Raw genomic sequence first — 16,621 nt, forward strand, 5'->3', positions numbered from 1 at the left:
GTATTATCTGTAGATGGCGCCACATATCGTAACATCAAAAATTAAAATTAATTAAATGCTTTCCTTTTCCTTTTCTTTCATAATGGAGTATTAATCAATTACATTGGATATTATTCATTATTTGTTTACATCTGCGAATCTAATTTAACAGAGGATTGCTTTTGGTTACTGGCTTGAGGCCAATACAGCATTAGGCAAATGTCATTTAGTCCAAAGTCGATTATTCGATTTTTCACTTGTTTTTTGTTTCAATTTTTTCACACAATCTGTATATGTGGCATTAAATGCTCAAATTTCTAGATTTTCTAAGGCTTTTTTCTCCTTTTCATTTTTACGCGATATGCACATAGTTGTTCAAAGAAAATAAATAAAATTTTGATGGAATTTTGCATTTAATTTTCAGTTTCATATCTCTTCTCACATCACTGCATGTTTCGATTTGACTTATGAATGACCTCTTTTCCAATTTTTTTACCAATAAATTATTTTGCTAACGCAATGTTTAATATGGATTAAAAGCATAAGAAGAAGACATTTTACGTTTCACAAGGCCATTATTTTAAAGTCAATGTTGAAATGGATTCCAAGTACGACAATACAATTTAATCCATTCTTTCGTAACATAGTAAAAGCTATCATTATCAAAATAAAGTTTACTGTTAATTACAGATACATAAAATGTCAAAATCAAGTATTGGAAAGTAGACAACTAGGCAAAAAAGGAAGAGATAAGGAAGGAAGAGATTTTAAAAGGAAGAGATTTTTAATATTTTTGAGAAAGACCAAGTTGGAAAAAAAAATTATAACTTGAGAACTGAAAGTATTATGAAAGGCATTCGTTTTACATCTAATACAACAGATTTGATGTTTATGGTTAGAAACTGTTGGGATTTATGTCAAGTTGTTTAATATGGCTATTTATCTATTGCAAAAAAGTTTATATCATGCTCTGATAATTAGATGCAAAAACATCCAAATTTGAATCTTGAACGAAGGCAGCAATCTTAAAACCTTTCGGACAAAATCTCGTAAGTAAAACACCAGAAAAAGTATTAAAGAAGAGTAGAAGAGCCTATATAAAAAGGGAGGAGGGATCTTTTTTTTTAAAAAAAAAATCTGCAAGAAAATTTATTTCGAAATAAATTATATATTTATAAGTGTCAATTAAAGAAATACAATTCAAAACACTTTAAAACAGATGGCTGTATATATAATTCTATATTTTAGTTAAGTTGATAATGACGGTTTAATCACCGTTTAAAAAATATCTTGATTTAGTATTTCATAGTTTCTTCCAGTTTTAAAAGAATATTTGATTAAATATATTGATGTTAAGATGCCTTATTTATAGAACACAGATTAGTTTACTTTAATTTTAAATTTATTTATTGATATCGGAAAGATTGTATGAACCGAGTTCAAAGATTTAAATGCAATCAGTATCAATTTAATAATGATTAAAGATAAATGAACTAAAATGCTTAAGAACTAAAATTTTCATAAATATTTAAATCTGTCGACTATAAAAGGCAGGATAATTAATTAATTGACAAAGACATTAAGATCAATGTTTGTGTTGTCAGCTCAAAAAATAGAAATAAGTCTTTGGAAAGACTTTTATGACCAAATATTTGAATCAATGCTAATGAAATTAAAGAGGATTTCAAATTGAGGGCAATCAAGTTTAAGCTAAATGGTTAAAGATACGAGATCAATGGGCAATACTGAAACTGGATCTTTGACGAGTCAAGTAAAACTTAATTTTCAATAACTGGACATCTCAACTTGAGCAGGTATTTATATTGTAAAAAAAGTGAATTTCTTAATGACCAACCTTTGTCATTTTATATGCAAGATTTTTCACTAGAATGGTTTGAATACATGTATAAATTTATAAATAATGAATTATTATTTTTATTATAATATAACAAATAAAAATTATAAAATAATATTTGAAAACTAAGTGTTGCAAATACTATTTTAGAATATGAAAATTTCTTTGCGAAATATATTTTAATGGATAAAAAGTTGCTTTGAAATCAGTTAATATGTTTTTAAGAAATAAATTATATTATGCTGGACTTTTGCAGACAGATACTGCATTTTATTTTTGGACTATTGCATGCAAAAACTTCAATGAGCCTTTCTAAATATGTTGAAGAAATTCTATTTTATTCTGCCACTTGAAATCAATTCTTGTTGCCAACTATAAAACAATACAATACGGATAAAAATTTATTTATTGAAGGTAATAGAATGGAATTTATATTCTTCCCATTTGTATTGTATTCTGAGTGAATGTTTATAAACACCATATTTTTATATTGTACATTATATATATTGTACAAATAGTATTATTATGCAGTAATCAAATATAGTCCTTATTTGCAATTTTAGCCGTCATATAATCTCTATATTATATTATATATGTAATGATACTTTAAACTCTTAATTTAATCCAAATTAATTTCCAAAACTTTATCTTAATTTACCTTATCGTAACTTCATTCTAAAATATTTTCTTATTCCGTGATCCACTTCCACTTTCGGTTTAATTATTCCTTTGTAAAAATAATGCACCTTCAGTACTACATATCAATTGAAAGTGATCCCTTCGGTGCCCTTGAAAAGGTGTCAAAGGTCACCACGTGTATTGAATTGGCGCCTGGCCGGAAATCCTATGTTATATAAGGCTAGTGACCATTTGTTTCGGCCATTTTCGCTCTTCCTTCTTTACTTTTGCTTTTGTGCCGTGCTGCGTCTGCTTGTAAATAAATTGCTTTCCTGAGATGGATATTAAAGAGAGAATAATGCGAAATTAATAACACAACGTCTCGTCTATGTCTTCAAACCTGCCTTCTGTTGCAAACAAAATAATGTTACATATTATTTAGCCGACAGGATTCGAATAATATTATATATATATGTAAAATCACATTACTTATATATATTCCTGTGATTTAACTTAAGACTGTTCACGGGTTTTAAATATTTTTTTTTCAAAAATTTACTAAGCTTTATAAAATATTTAAGGACAAATGTAGCTGAAAACAAAATTATCTAAATCTTATGGCATATCACTAAAAAATCTGCCACACTTTCGGAATTTTAAAATTATGACTGAAAACTATTCACTGCATTGAATAAATTCACCAGAAATCAATCGATGGAGACTTGACTCCACAAATTTTCTTGCATACTCTCTAATAAACATGTGATTCCCTCATCCCACATAAAATTTTGGACGTCGGGTAAGGCCATCATTGCCTCCTTACATATCGTAGGAGAATAATATGAGATATTGATCTTTGACAGGAATTTGACATTTCAAATGAATTTATTGTGCGATCTATTGTGAATCTATTGTGTTTGGCAATTAATTCTTGGCAAGTGGGTAAAAGAATGAAAATCAAATTTGTGTTTTAAGCGCGTTATTTCCAAACAATTCAAAAGGAAATTTGATACAGAACTATAATCATTATTGCAAAATCCCTTACAAAATTTCTTATATTTAATCATAGCCTTTTTGAGTTACAGCGTTTACATGGTTGTAGAGCCGCGGTGGCCTGGTGATAAGGTCTCGGCTTCGGAACCGGAGGGTTTCACGTTCGTGACCCGATTCCATCGAAGAACCGTCGTGTAATGGGGTCTGTTGCACGTTAAATACGTCATGACCAAACGTCCTCCCGCTGGTGTGGTGTGGTGTGGTGTGGAGAGGGGGTGCCAGCTCAGGTGTCGTCCTCGTCATCTGTTCTCGAGTCCTCGTTCAAAATTACGAGGTCCGTCCCAAAATAGCTCTAGTGTTGCTTCAAATGGGACGTTAATATAACCAAAACCAAAAATTTACATAGTTGTAAAGCACAGACCGACAAACAGTCAGTCTTTTGCGGATTAGCTTCTAAATTGGATAGGTATTACACACCAGATGCTATTTGATAACTTATATTCCTGCTGAGCATCACAAAAATATTCTTAAAGAATCTGACAATATTTTTTCCTCTTTACTCCTTTATATCATCATCATCCTAAATGAAAACGATGTATTAAAATGCCATTTTAAAATTCAAAATAAATCAATAAATAAAAATTCCATTCAAAGACAAAAATTTATTTATCACGCTTTTAATTCTTTGAACTCGTCAGTATTTTGTATCTTTTAATTAAGTTCACGGTAAATTGTACAGCAATAGATTTATCAAATGATAGCCATAATTAAAAATATTTAGAATATATTTTTTGTCTTGTAAATAGCAAAGTACAAAGAAATAAATCATTAATATAGTATGCTAATTATTTCTATTCCAGATGTAAGTGAATCCCTGATGTAATGTGGTTTTAGCTTGCAGATAAATGAATGAAATTATTTAATTCGTGTATAATGTTTTCTTTTATCATGAGTGGCAACTCGTATGCTGAATATTTATTGCATATATGCTTATTTGTGTGCATTTTCACACTAAATTAATGTCAAAAATATATTCTTTTTAAAAAAAATAAATCCATTTTAAAAAAATATTTGATGGACTGAAAACACTCTTAGTAAGGACCATGAAAGTAATAACAAGTAATTACCTCTTTCTTTTTCGTTTCATAATATCATATTTTTTAGATAGCGGTTTAAACAAATGCGCTTTTTATGCGTTATCTTATTATTGAATTTAATTTTATTTTCTACGCAGATGATTCAGAATGGTTTTTCTTCGTGACACATTCATATTTAAATTAGTTTATCTACATCTAAAACTCAATTTCTTAATTTGATTTTATTCCATACACTTTGTGGCGTAAGAATCATCCTCAATAGCATTTTTGCTTGCAAAAATTTTATTCCGGCGTCCAGAAGTTATGCTGAGGAATTAATGAAAATAACGTTATTTATTCTGCTTTTTTATAACGCAGTGTCACATGCCCTTAAATATTTAATATTTTAACCAGCATTAATATTTCATATAATAGTTAATCTTTCAAGTATCTAGCAGAGAAATTTCAAAGCTGATCCAAATGATAAAACGCCATCGCAACGTAACCTCACTTCAATCTGTGTACACTTTTTCCGAATGATATAATGCCACTGGAACAAAACTTCACTTGAATCTGTGTACACCTTTTCCGAATGATATAATGCCACTGGAACAAAACTCCACTTGAATCTGTGTACACCTTTTCCGAATGATATAATGCCACTGGAACAAAACTTCACTTGAATCTGTGTACACCTTTTCCGAATGATATAATGCCACTGGAACAAAACTTCACTTGAATCTGTGTACACCTTTTCCGAATGATATAATGCCACTGGAACAAAACTTCACTTGAATCTGTGTACACCTTTTCCGAATGATATAATGCCACTGGAACAAAACTTCACTTGAATCTGTGTACACCTTTTCCGAATGATATAATGCCACTGGAACAAAACTTCACTTGAATCTGTGTACACCTTATTTTTCGGAGGATGAAATAATGCACACTTCGAAATCCATTTTAAACAAAATGAGACAGACTTTAAAAAGATGCATTTAAAGCCATGAAATTCAAGCTAACAATAAAAAGTTTCAGCAAAGTGTTGAATGTTTTCAAAACTTCTGCCAAGAATTGGCGCATATGAAACAAGAACAAGCATTTAACATTTAAAATAAGCAAGAGCATTTAAAATGTCACCTAACTAACTTTGTAGTAAAATTTAGGGTAAAACTAAGTCCAAATCGAGATCTTTGAAGAAAGATAACGCGATGACACCTGTTTGATATTTATACTGTTCTATATCCCGAATTTGAATGGACTCGCATGTTTTTTTGGGAAAAAGGTAGGGAGAAATGCATGCATGGGAGAAAAGGTAGCAATTTTTTTTTTTTAAACTTTTTCCCGCAATAATTATGGAACATAATTATACCAAAGCTATTTCTACATCGTCTTAAAATTCAAATAATAATTTTTCAGTAGCATCGTTTTTATTTTTGCCATTTTTCTGATTTCAATAATTTTTCTATAATCATTTCTTAGCAGTCTGTAGTTCAATCAATTCTATAACTCGCTTGCTTTTGTCACTGTTGTAAATTTGTTTCCTTCAGGAATTTTTACTTTTTCTTTTATTTCGTAATATAAATGCCTTTTAATTTGCGAGCGTAGTGTTTTACATTTAAATACTCTCTTTTAGAATTGTAGCAATAGTTCTTTACTACTTACCTTAAATCTGCCCTATATCTGAGCACTTCTAAATTCTTAAAGCACGTTTAATGTCTGACATGTCTTTTCGATGACAGTTTTTAGTAGATTTCATTGCATAAAATATTATTTCACTCTCGCTTATCCAAACAATTTAGAGTTGAAAGGAATTATTATTATTTAGGATTAAGGATTCTAATATTACGCAAAAAGTAAAATCTAAGAATGTGAAAGATATGCGATATAAAAGTATGCGTATTTTGCTTTTCCTAGCTACATATGTATAAGACAAATAAATGCAAAGTCGATGGTAAAACGACTAGACATTCAGTATTGTATTAAAGAAAATTCTTAAAACCTACGTATTCGACATTCACGAAAGGTAGTAATAAAATACTTTAAAATCTCTTGATAAATCAGAGTCATCATAGGTTTGTTTCGCGAACAGATAAGACGGCAATACGAACACACCTTTACAATGTGGGAAAATTTACTCTATCTCCCTCACACTAAACTTCTAAGGAAATCTGCTTTTACAACGGAACTCTATTGAATCAGATGCGGAAAAGGAAAATACCCATAAGTGATGAATTTATCTCCTTGATCAATGGTTGACCCGAAAGAGTGGTCTTATCGCCGGCCGTTCCGGTCTGCCAGCAGAAGCTTCCGTGAAAGTGGATTGGAAGGAATCCCTGAAAATACGACTTGGGGAATTTGAGAATCAAGTAGGGATATTTTGATTTATTTCGGTGAAAGGAGATATGATAACGAGAGAATTAAATCTCTGTTTGTTAAACTTAAACAATTTTATGCGATGAATGTGCCTTAAATGAAAATTGCAATCATTAAGTTAAGAGATTTCTAAGTGAAAATGATTCATTTTTAGAATTGTTCTTTGTTTCATAAAATAAAGTACATAATAATGTTATGCTATGTACCATGAAATTTTATACTACACCAAAACCAGTGAGTGTGGTTTCCCCAAACTTTCTCGTGCACTCTATATTAAAATTGTCATGCAAGATAACGCCTTGCATAGTATTGGCGTACACTAATTATTGAGTACTAACTTTTGGCCTTGATTTAGCACTTTTGCTGAATCTTTGGTGTCATCCTAGGCGAGTTATTTGGCGATTAATTCCGGACATGCGTTAATAATGTCCATAAAACTATACAAAACTATATACCAAATTCAGTTCAAAATTTACAATTGATCTATATTTTAGATATCAAATATATCAGTGTATTTATCTCCTAACGGTTTGAAACTATCGCGTTCGTTTGTACTTGGGTAAATGGACAAATAGATTTCCTTTGAATAGATGTACGAAACTTAATAAAAATCTACAAATTCGGTCTAAAATCAATGTATTAAATTTCATATATCTAGCTCTAAGGGTTTTGAGTTATCACTTCAAAGACAGCTATAATTTTTAAATTATGCATTTCTAACTCAGGAAGGACTAAAACATGTAAATTTTTCTAAATGCCGAGTTCCAATTTCTTGACGATTAAGGCAGTTTCTCTTTACTGTACTTCGTATGCTAGAAAGTAAAAATGCGTTTTAAAAACGTAAAATATTCAAGTGAATAACTGATTTAGACAAATATTATTCGTTTCGAAAATTCATCGCATTCGACGTATAAAAGGAGATCCAAGATGCAAAAGAAAATGTAGTGAAAGTAAAATGGATAAAACGACAGCGTAAGGAAACATTTTGGAGCGTGGAATGCTTTATAATCTCTTTATAATCAATAACACATGAATTTCAATAAAAATTTAGACAAAACGCAGTTGTATTAAAATAAATAAACCAGCGACAGCGCTCTCCTATAAACTTACTCCAATACTCCCCAATAAACTTGTCCTACCAGAGAACGCCTTATATGGCCGTATTGACCTTACCAAAATACCATACCAAATTTGATATATTTAAATCATTGCGCCTATGAATTATCGCTTTTACATGTTTCTGAAAGTGCAGACTGTCTACGGCTTGTTGGATTTGGCTCACATTTCGGCAGGTGTCTACACAATGAATGTAACCCCCGGGGGGCACCTCGAAATGAGGACGAGATGCTTAAGGTATGGTGGTTGGATCCCACACCTAGAAGGTACACAAAAAGGTGGGGGATCTGGCTCCTGCTTTCGACGACGGGACGTACTTCCTTCGGGAAGGGTTGTACCTTGGCCTGTGATGGCTCTTAGGACTCAACCACAATTCCCGCCAATGTTGCTGTTGCGGTGGTCCGGTCATTCAATATTATTTTTTTTGTGTGCCTTCGGGAGGGTCGGAGAGTCAGTGATATGACTTACATAATGAATGTTAAATCCGTGTACTGAATTTCATCTATCTAGCTTTCTTAGTGTTATAATTATGTTGATTTGTATTCGAACAGCCGCACAGATGGCCTTTTTCTGAACAGATTTCATTCAAAATTTGATAAAAATCTGCAAATTTGGTGCCGAATCTCAACTGGCTAGTTTAAAGCTTTTCTGAGTTATCTTTGTCACAGACAGACAAAAATTTACCAAAAATATGATTTTCGAACTGAGGTAAGTCTGAAACGTAAATATTCGTGAAAATCACAAGTTCGAATTTTTCGGCGGTCACTATACTTTCTGTATACTAATTATACGATAAAGTGAAAAGTCACAAAATAAAACAGATTTCATTAGAAGAGATGGGGACACAGAAGTTTTTATTTTTTTTAATAAGTGAAGTTCTATTATTTATTACTTTGAAAAGATTGTTTAATTATCTTAAAGATAATTACTTACTTCAGGATTTACTTAAAGTATTGTACTAGAGAAATATAAAAATGATCAAAATAGGGTTTGAATATGAATAAAAAGGGAAGTTTATGTTAAATGTAAAGTAGTAAATGATCGACTTTTTCAGGATATTGGATGTTGCATCTGATTACTTAACTTCCACATGCCATTAGCGATTCCATCTAAATTACTGTTAGAGGAAAGGTAATACATTGAATTATCGCACATCATTAATTGATTTTGGTACAGCACCGACGATGGCTGTTGACATTATATAGATTTTCGCCATTCCCTTAAGGATTCCCCAAAACTAATCATTTCCAATTACTGATCATTACTACACAAAATACAGCTGATCTAGTGGTATATATGAAAAAAATAGGGCCCAAGCTGTTAACGAAAAGTATGGTAACAATTTTGTACGTGTCGAAGGATTGCTCTAAAGCGGAGATCGGTAACGTTTTGCTATAGATTGGGAACCACTTATTAATAATTGTAACAATTAGAAATGCTCTCTTAGGATATGATAAAATAATTTAAATTTATATAGGACTATTGAAATTTAGGGAAGAAAAATACAGGCAAATACTGATATGACTTATAATTCCAGAACTTTATTTAATTAGTTTTGTAAAATAAAAATTGTATTATAAATTAACTGGACGGGAATAATATTGACATTTATTATTTAGTATAATAATATTTCTCATAAACATTTGTATATTCTTTAAAAACCGGATTCAAGTTCGACAAATTAATTGAAAACTCAGTAGGAATGGGCTTTTCGGAACATTTTCGCATATTCTTCAATAAAGCTATTACCCTTTTCTCCCTCATAAAATTGTGGGACATAATAATCCTCCCCCATAAAATTGTGGGAAAGCCCCAAGTCCTCAGATTTTTATTTTCAGTGATCCATAAATGAAAATTCTGTGCATCGTAATACAGTAAAAAACACTGCTCTTGTGTATTAACTATATACCACTGGAGGAATCTTTCTATCAATCTTTTTCGTCAATTTATTTTTATTGAAATTAGCGTGTGATCTTTGTCGATTAATCAGTGGCATGCGGTTAATACACAAGTATCAGAAAATCCAATATAAATTAGGTTTAATTGTTAGAAAAAAATTTCCTAAGACTTGGCGTAAAACAACTGCAATCATAAGATTACAAACTAAATTCAATAATCTAAAAATTCCATATTTGAATTATTTATATAAATGGGAAACTGATGACAGACAGATCAAGACCCTTCCGATGAAATTGGTCCCGAATTTGATAAAAATGTACATTTCAAGTATTAAGCATATGTACGAAATTTCATCATTAACTCTACGTTTTGTAGGTATTGTATTTATTAGCACTTGCACATCGATAGACTTTAAATGGATTTCATTTAAAATGTGATGAAAATTAAATTTGATGCAAAATTAATGCATCAAGTTTTATGTCTTACTCAAAGCATTAATTATCATATTCAGAGAAAAACAAAGCATTCAAGAAATGAGCCGTTTATTTTGAAAATGGGACAAGTCTATTTTTTGTTATTGCGAGATATTTAAAGGTTTGCGTTTTAATAAATTTAAAAATATTGGTAAGTATTAATACATCTATTTTTTTGTATTTCGTGATACCAGATAATGTAAGTTTATTATCCAATAGCGTTTACAGTGGTGACTAAAAAAAATAAGCTTTTCATTATAACTAAATGGACTTGCTTCACTTTCAAAATTAATGAATTATTGTAAACCTTCATTTAATTGGGCAATATTTCAGTTGCATCAGCCTTTAATAAAAACAATACTATTAAAAATTTATAATTATTTATTCATTTGATAAAAAGTGAAATAAAATAAAGACTATTCTTGTAGAAAATATAACATACCAAAAGCAATTCAGTTTTATTAAGAATTTCAATGAAATTCTACATTTTTAGTTTATACGCAGGTATAATTGCATTTAATTTTATTGAGGATTTAATATCAAAATGTTCATGATGAACGGGAGGTATATATGGTAATAAATCTATCATGTATTTTTCAAATACAATAGAATTTCTGTTTTCATACATAAAAGATAATTTTATATTTCTGAAATTAATTGGTCTTCCTCGTTGTAGTGACAAATCGGTAATTTTATATTCAGCACATCGTTCTATACAAGTTTTGTTGAACATTTTGTATGGTGCATCTTTTGTAAATCGGTTCCAGTATATAGTGAACCAATTCACGGTTTCTCCATCGACATTTTTCTTTTTAAAACCGCATTCACCGGAGGTGTGATTGAAAATAAAGTTCCTCGTTTCATTTCATGTACTAAAAATTTATTATGTTTTCGATTATTACGTATTATTTTATAGTAATCCTGGGGAATATACAAGGAACTGGTTTTCCGGACCACTCCAAAATCACGATCGTGCGATTTTAAATACGAAAGTCATTCTCAAAGACAGAAATAGTCAATTGTTTCAGATGATAGTTATTTGTGGAATGTTCCGACATCGGATAATGTTTAATCCCTTCATTTTTATCTTCAAACAATAGTTTTTATCAACTTAAAATGACCAGACTAAGAAGATGGCATATGCTTCAAATTACCTTTTACTATCAGTGTGATTTAATGTAGTACGGGAATCTTACAAATTCTAAATGAGTAAAGCAGCATGCTGTTTTCTGTTAACTAGATCTTTTGAAGCTTTAACACAACGTTGGGGAAAGTTGCACAGGCCAAGTCATTTTTAACGCTTTGAACAATTTATTCTTTGAACTATTTATTAACGCTTTGAACAATTAACGCTTTGAACAATTATGTTGCATTTTATAGGAGTTATTTGACCATGCCATTTTTTAAGTCAATGGTTTCTCCATAACTTTATTGAAATTCAGAGTTTCTTTGTAATAAATCACTAATGCTCTTAAATTACAATTAAAGTATTCACAGAAAAGGGACAAATTACAAAGATTTGTATTAGAGATAAAAGAGATACGATTGTCTTGTTTATAAGCGATAAATTTTTCCCTATTATGCAGTCATTTTTTAATTCATTTTTCAAAATTTGAAAGACAATTTGTAAAACTTTCATATGACACACTGTAAAGAAAATTTTTTCGAAAACCCAAGAACAACAAAATCTAGAATTCGCGTGTTACCTACTAATGTGCAGTTAACATTTTTTTACTTAGTAAAATCTTTCAAGTCTAATATTTTGGATCAAGTAAAAATTAAACAGGATAGATAAAATGTCAAAAGATTAAAATGTTGAATTTCACCTACGAATTTAAAAATTAACCAAATTTATTCAAATTCTGAAGCAGTTTATTTATAAATATGAGGGGGAGAGGAGAAAGACCATACTTGCCGATTAGAATCAAGTTCAAGTCTAAATGTTTTAGCTAAAACATTCAGTTGCTTAAGCCGGCACTTTATCTATGCCATTCGTAGCCAATACGGAGTCTTATCTTTTAATTCTAATTAAACGTTAAAAAAACTCGCAAATAAATTTAATGGAAATTACTTATAACCCCAATGGCAAAATTTTAAATTTAAGCCACTTTGGGTCTCCGAAAGTTGTAAATACTTAAAAATTTCTTAAGGCATGTTTTGGTCTTATATGGATTATAAGGACGTAGCTTGAATTCATTCATTGAATTGAATTGAATTTCATTAGGTGCAATATTATTGAAAAATTCAATATAACAATACTATCCAGAAAACTAAAGCAACTGCATCGGAAACCAACACTGACTTTCATTTTGCCTACTTTTGAAAGACTTATTTCCGACATCGTCGAAATTTTTAAATAAGCTCAATTCCAAAAAGAATATTTTCTTGGTCAATATATGGAAATTTCTTAACGGATGAAACATCGGAAATACCCGAAAATCTTGCCTAAACTCATTTGAGATATAGAGCAAAGGAAAACGCTGATTTCCACTTTAAGTCAAGATCATTATTAAATAAATTAACACACATTCAGGTTTACAAAGTATTAGATAAATATATTAACGCATGCAGTCAGATCTATAAATTGACAATTTTTTAATGCACATCTTAAAATTTAAAAATATTCTATTAATACGTTGAAGGCTGAATGACAAAAATCGTTCTATATGGCACTTATTTGTAACTCATAGTGGAAATACTGAACCTATTTATACGAACAATTTAATCGACAAGACCAATTCTGCTGCTTGATAGACAAATTAAAATGCCATTACTTTATTTTCTGAATAAACTAAGTCAATTAAAAAAAAACTAAATCAACGGCAAGAATCAACGAATAATTCACACTGATGCTAATTAGAACTAAAGATTTTCGTTTTTACACAATATTTCTATTCATATATATATCATTTAACTAAATGTTAACAATTATTCTATCACTTTTTATGTATTTGGTATTGAAAGAACATATTCATTAAGGTCTAAAATATTCAATGATATGATGAATGAATATGGTTGGTTCCTTTGCCAGCTATGTTTCTATGTAATTGGAGTTCGCCATACAAGGGACCAGTTTTGGCCGTGTTGCGCCGAATAAATGGCAAGAGGCGATAATATCAATTCGATATTTTGATTAGAACTTGAGTGAACAAAATTTCAACCAACTTGGCAAAACTTTACTATTTCCTCCCATTTGAGAAATATTCGATATTAGCAAAGATTGCAAAATCTGCGAAACAGCAAAAACAATTGCAGTTTCCTTTGAAATGCCTTTATTTTATCAACCATTTCTTCTATGCCAATGAATTAAATCAACAAATTTCATTTTCTTTTATTGAAAATTTTAAGACTATTAATATAAAATATTTGGCAATGTATGCGTTTATAAGCAACAATTATGAAAAGAATACATTATGAATTCAGAACCGTTATCTTGCAAAGAAAACCCGCGCAAGTAATGGTAAAATATTAGGGCAAGAAATTATGATTATGTACTCTATGGATTCCGTTGCAAATTATGAAGAACAAAAAAAAAAATTTAAATTACAGAAACAGTCTTAAAGATTTCGAATATACTTTCCAATATTGATGTGCATAGTGACGAGAGGAGCAGGAGGGAAGGGGGACTTGATATAGCCAAAGGCCTTCGCTACATCAATGTCACCACTAAAATATGCACTATAATACTTGACCACAAAATTATTATAGAAGGAAAAATTTCAACTAGAACTGGCATTTTGCATAATAAAACTATGCTAAAAGTGAAGCATTAATTTTAAGAATGACAATACGCTGAATTCGTTTTGAAATTGTCTGTATTAAAAGTCTGAAAATTGGAAATCGAACCTTCTTAAAAGCCACATTCGCAAAAATATTGTTTAAAGTGAAAGGAAGAAAAAAAATTTGCTACTTGAAACTAATTTGACTAAAAAACAAATTATTTGACACACAACTTTTACAATAAGCGACAAAACGCTCTTGTATAACAAAAAGCAAAGTTACAAAAAATCCGACAAGATTCAAAGCAAAACTATGTACATAAATTTCATATAATTAAGTATGCACAAGATATATAAAAGTATTCACAATTATACGTCAGCTACATATGTATAAATGAAAGTTATTTCTCTATTTTGCATCTGAATTGAAAATCAAAGCACAAAAGGGAAAATAAGTATTTACCGTATTTCCCAAAATTTGATCTTTAAAAAGCAGATAACATGAAATTAGTACAATGCTAATAGTAAATTTAGACATTAACGTTTTAATATCTGCAACATAAGGGTTTAACAAGTAACGGTAAGTATACTACAAATAAAATTTAAAAATAATTTTAACATTTGCAACAATCTGAGAACATGTTTACATATAATTATTAATATTATAGAAAAATTTAACATAAATAAAGTCACATGTACACAATTACAAGATTTGTACAGACATCGAAACTATTAAGGCTGGGTGATGAGAAACCGAGTCAATGAGAAGCGTTTTCTATTTTTGATATTTTATTATAACTTGGACTAGCCAAGTTTGTGCACTTAAAGAAAGGCTATATTTCGATCAAGACGAGATTTGTTTTAATATGAAAGCAATTGAGAAGTTTTCGATGTTTCCTAGTAACGTTTTGTTGCTTTGCAAATAGAAGCATAGAACTTTACCTCCACGAATTATTTTTAGGACAAAAAAAAAATATCTAAAAATCATTCAACCTATCTGCTCAACTATTTTTAGAAAAATACCAAGAAAGGTTAACTTCCGATGAAACGAAAAACATTCAGATTGCAGTTCAATAATGTTTCATTTCATTTGCCCATGTCATAAGATTCAAGCTTCAAAATTCTACAAACAGTATAGTAGAAAACTAAAATCTAAAAGTTTTAAGTTTGAACAGTCACAATGCCTGGAAATCGAACGAAAGGTGATAAAGCTATGTCATATAACATCTTTATATGAAAGTGAGAATACTTACAATTGACCGGTTGTTCAAGAATCAATATTTAAGAGTTGTTTCATGGTACAAAGGCTCGGATAATCCAAGCTGCATCAGTCAATGGGCAGATATTGACGAGTGCATGACGTTAAAAGATTTCACAAAAAATTGAACCTCAAAGATTAATTCGAATTGCATTCATGAAGATGATGTCTTCAAAAATATCATTCACTGGTCGAGTTCTGCATGAATATCGATTCAAAAATCCAGATGCACGAAGAAGAAAATATGGAATGTAGGATATTGAAACAATATAGGCACATGTAAAAAGAAAATCAACTAAACATGTTAATATTGTTTGCAAAATATTTATCGACGTAACTAACGAATTGAATTTCGACGAAAAACTACTTAAGATGAGAAAACGCTTGTTATTCTGCTTCATCAAACTAGCTCAAATTTCTGCAACCCTTCAGAAGTGTTCGTAAAACGAGCTTAAGAAATTAAATTTATGAAATTTTTCCAATGAAAATAGTTAAGAATTTTAAATATCTTATGTGAGCAATATAGGAATGGCATGTAGATGGATAGATGAAATTGGAACAAGGCAATTTCTCAACCCTTCGCTTTACCACATCGATCATACCAGTCATGCAATGACTATACTAGTGAGCGGATTTATAAAATAAACGGCATGTGCAGAAGTATCAAGGACGTTTCAAAGAGAGAAATCGGTCAAAACTCGATAGTGACGAATTTGAAGCGTGCAAAAGACAATCAAGATCACTTTACCACTCTACAAAAAACGCAAGTATGCAATTACATCGAGGTTGATTTTCTGAAGAGTCGTAGAGTTGACTCAATTTGCTCGATAATGCAATTAGTTATGTAATAACAAGTATAGGCGATACTTTTGCCATGGCTATGTAAAGGTCACAATCGACGAGACAAATGGAATTTGAATTTAGCTCTAGATAAAATCTTATCATAAACAAAATGGATCAAACTATTTTCTAGCTATTTAGATATTGTGTATATATGATTAAATTGAACTGAAGTACTTAAAAGGCCCTAATCCGAAAGGATATCAGCAGCCGTATAAAGATATGTTCAGACATACTGTTTGGTAGAAGATACGAAATTATCGCACTCCATTGAGTAAGAACTTCCTTCATATTCAAGAATATTTGGTTGACAAAAGGACTCATTTAATGTGTTGTGATTAAATCAGAATGAATAATGAGTAGATGGAGTGGCAAGAATACAGTATTCTGCTCCTTTCTCGCAAAAGCTAAATCGATTA

Source organism: Argiope bruennichi, chromosome 5 (assembly GCF_947563725.1).
Source record: "Argiope bruennichi chromosome 5, qqArgBrue1.1, whole genome shotgun sequence".
Classification (NCBI taxonomy): Eukaryota; Metazoa; Arthropoda; class Arachnida; order Araneae; family Araneidae; genus Argiope; species Argiope bruennichi.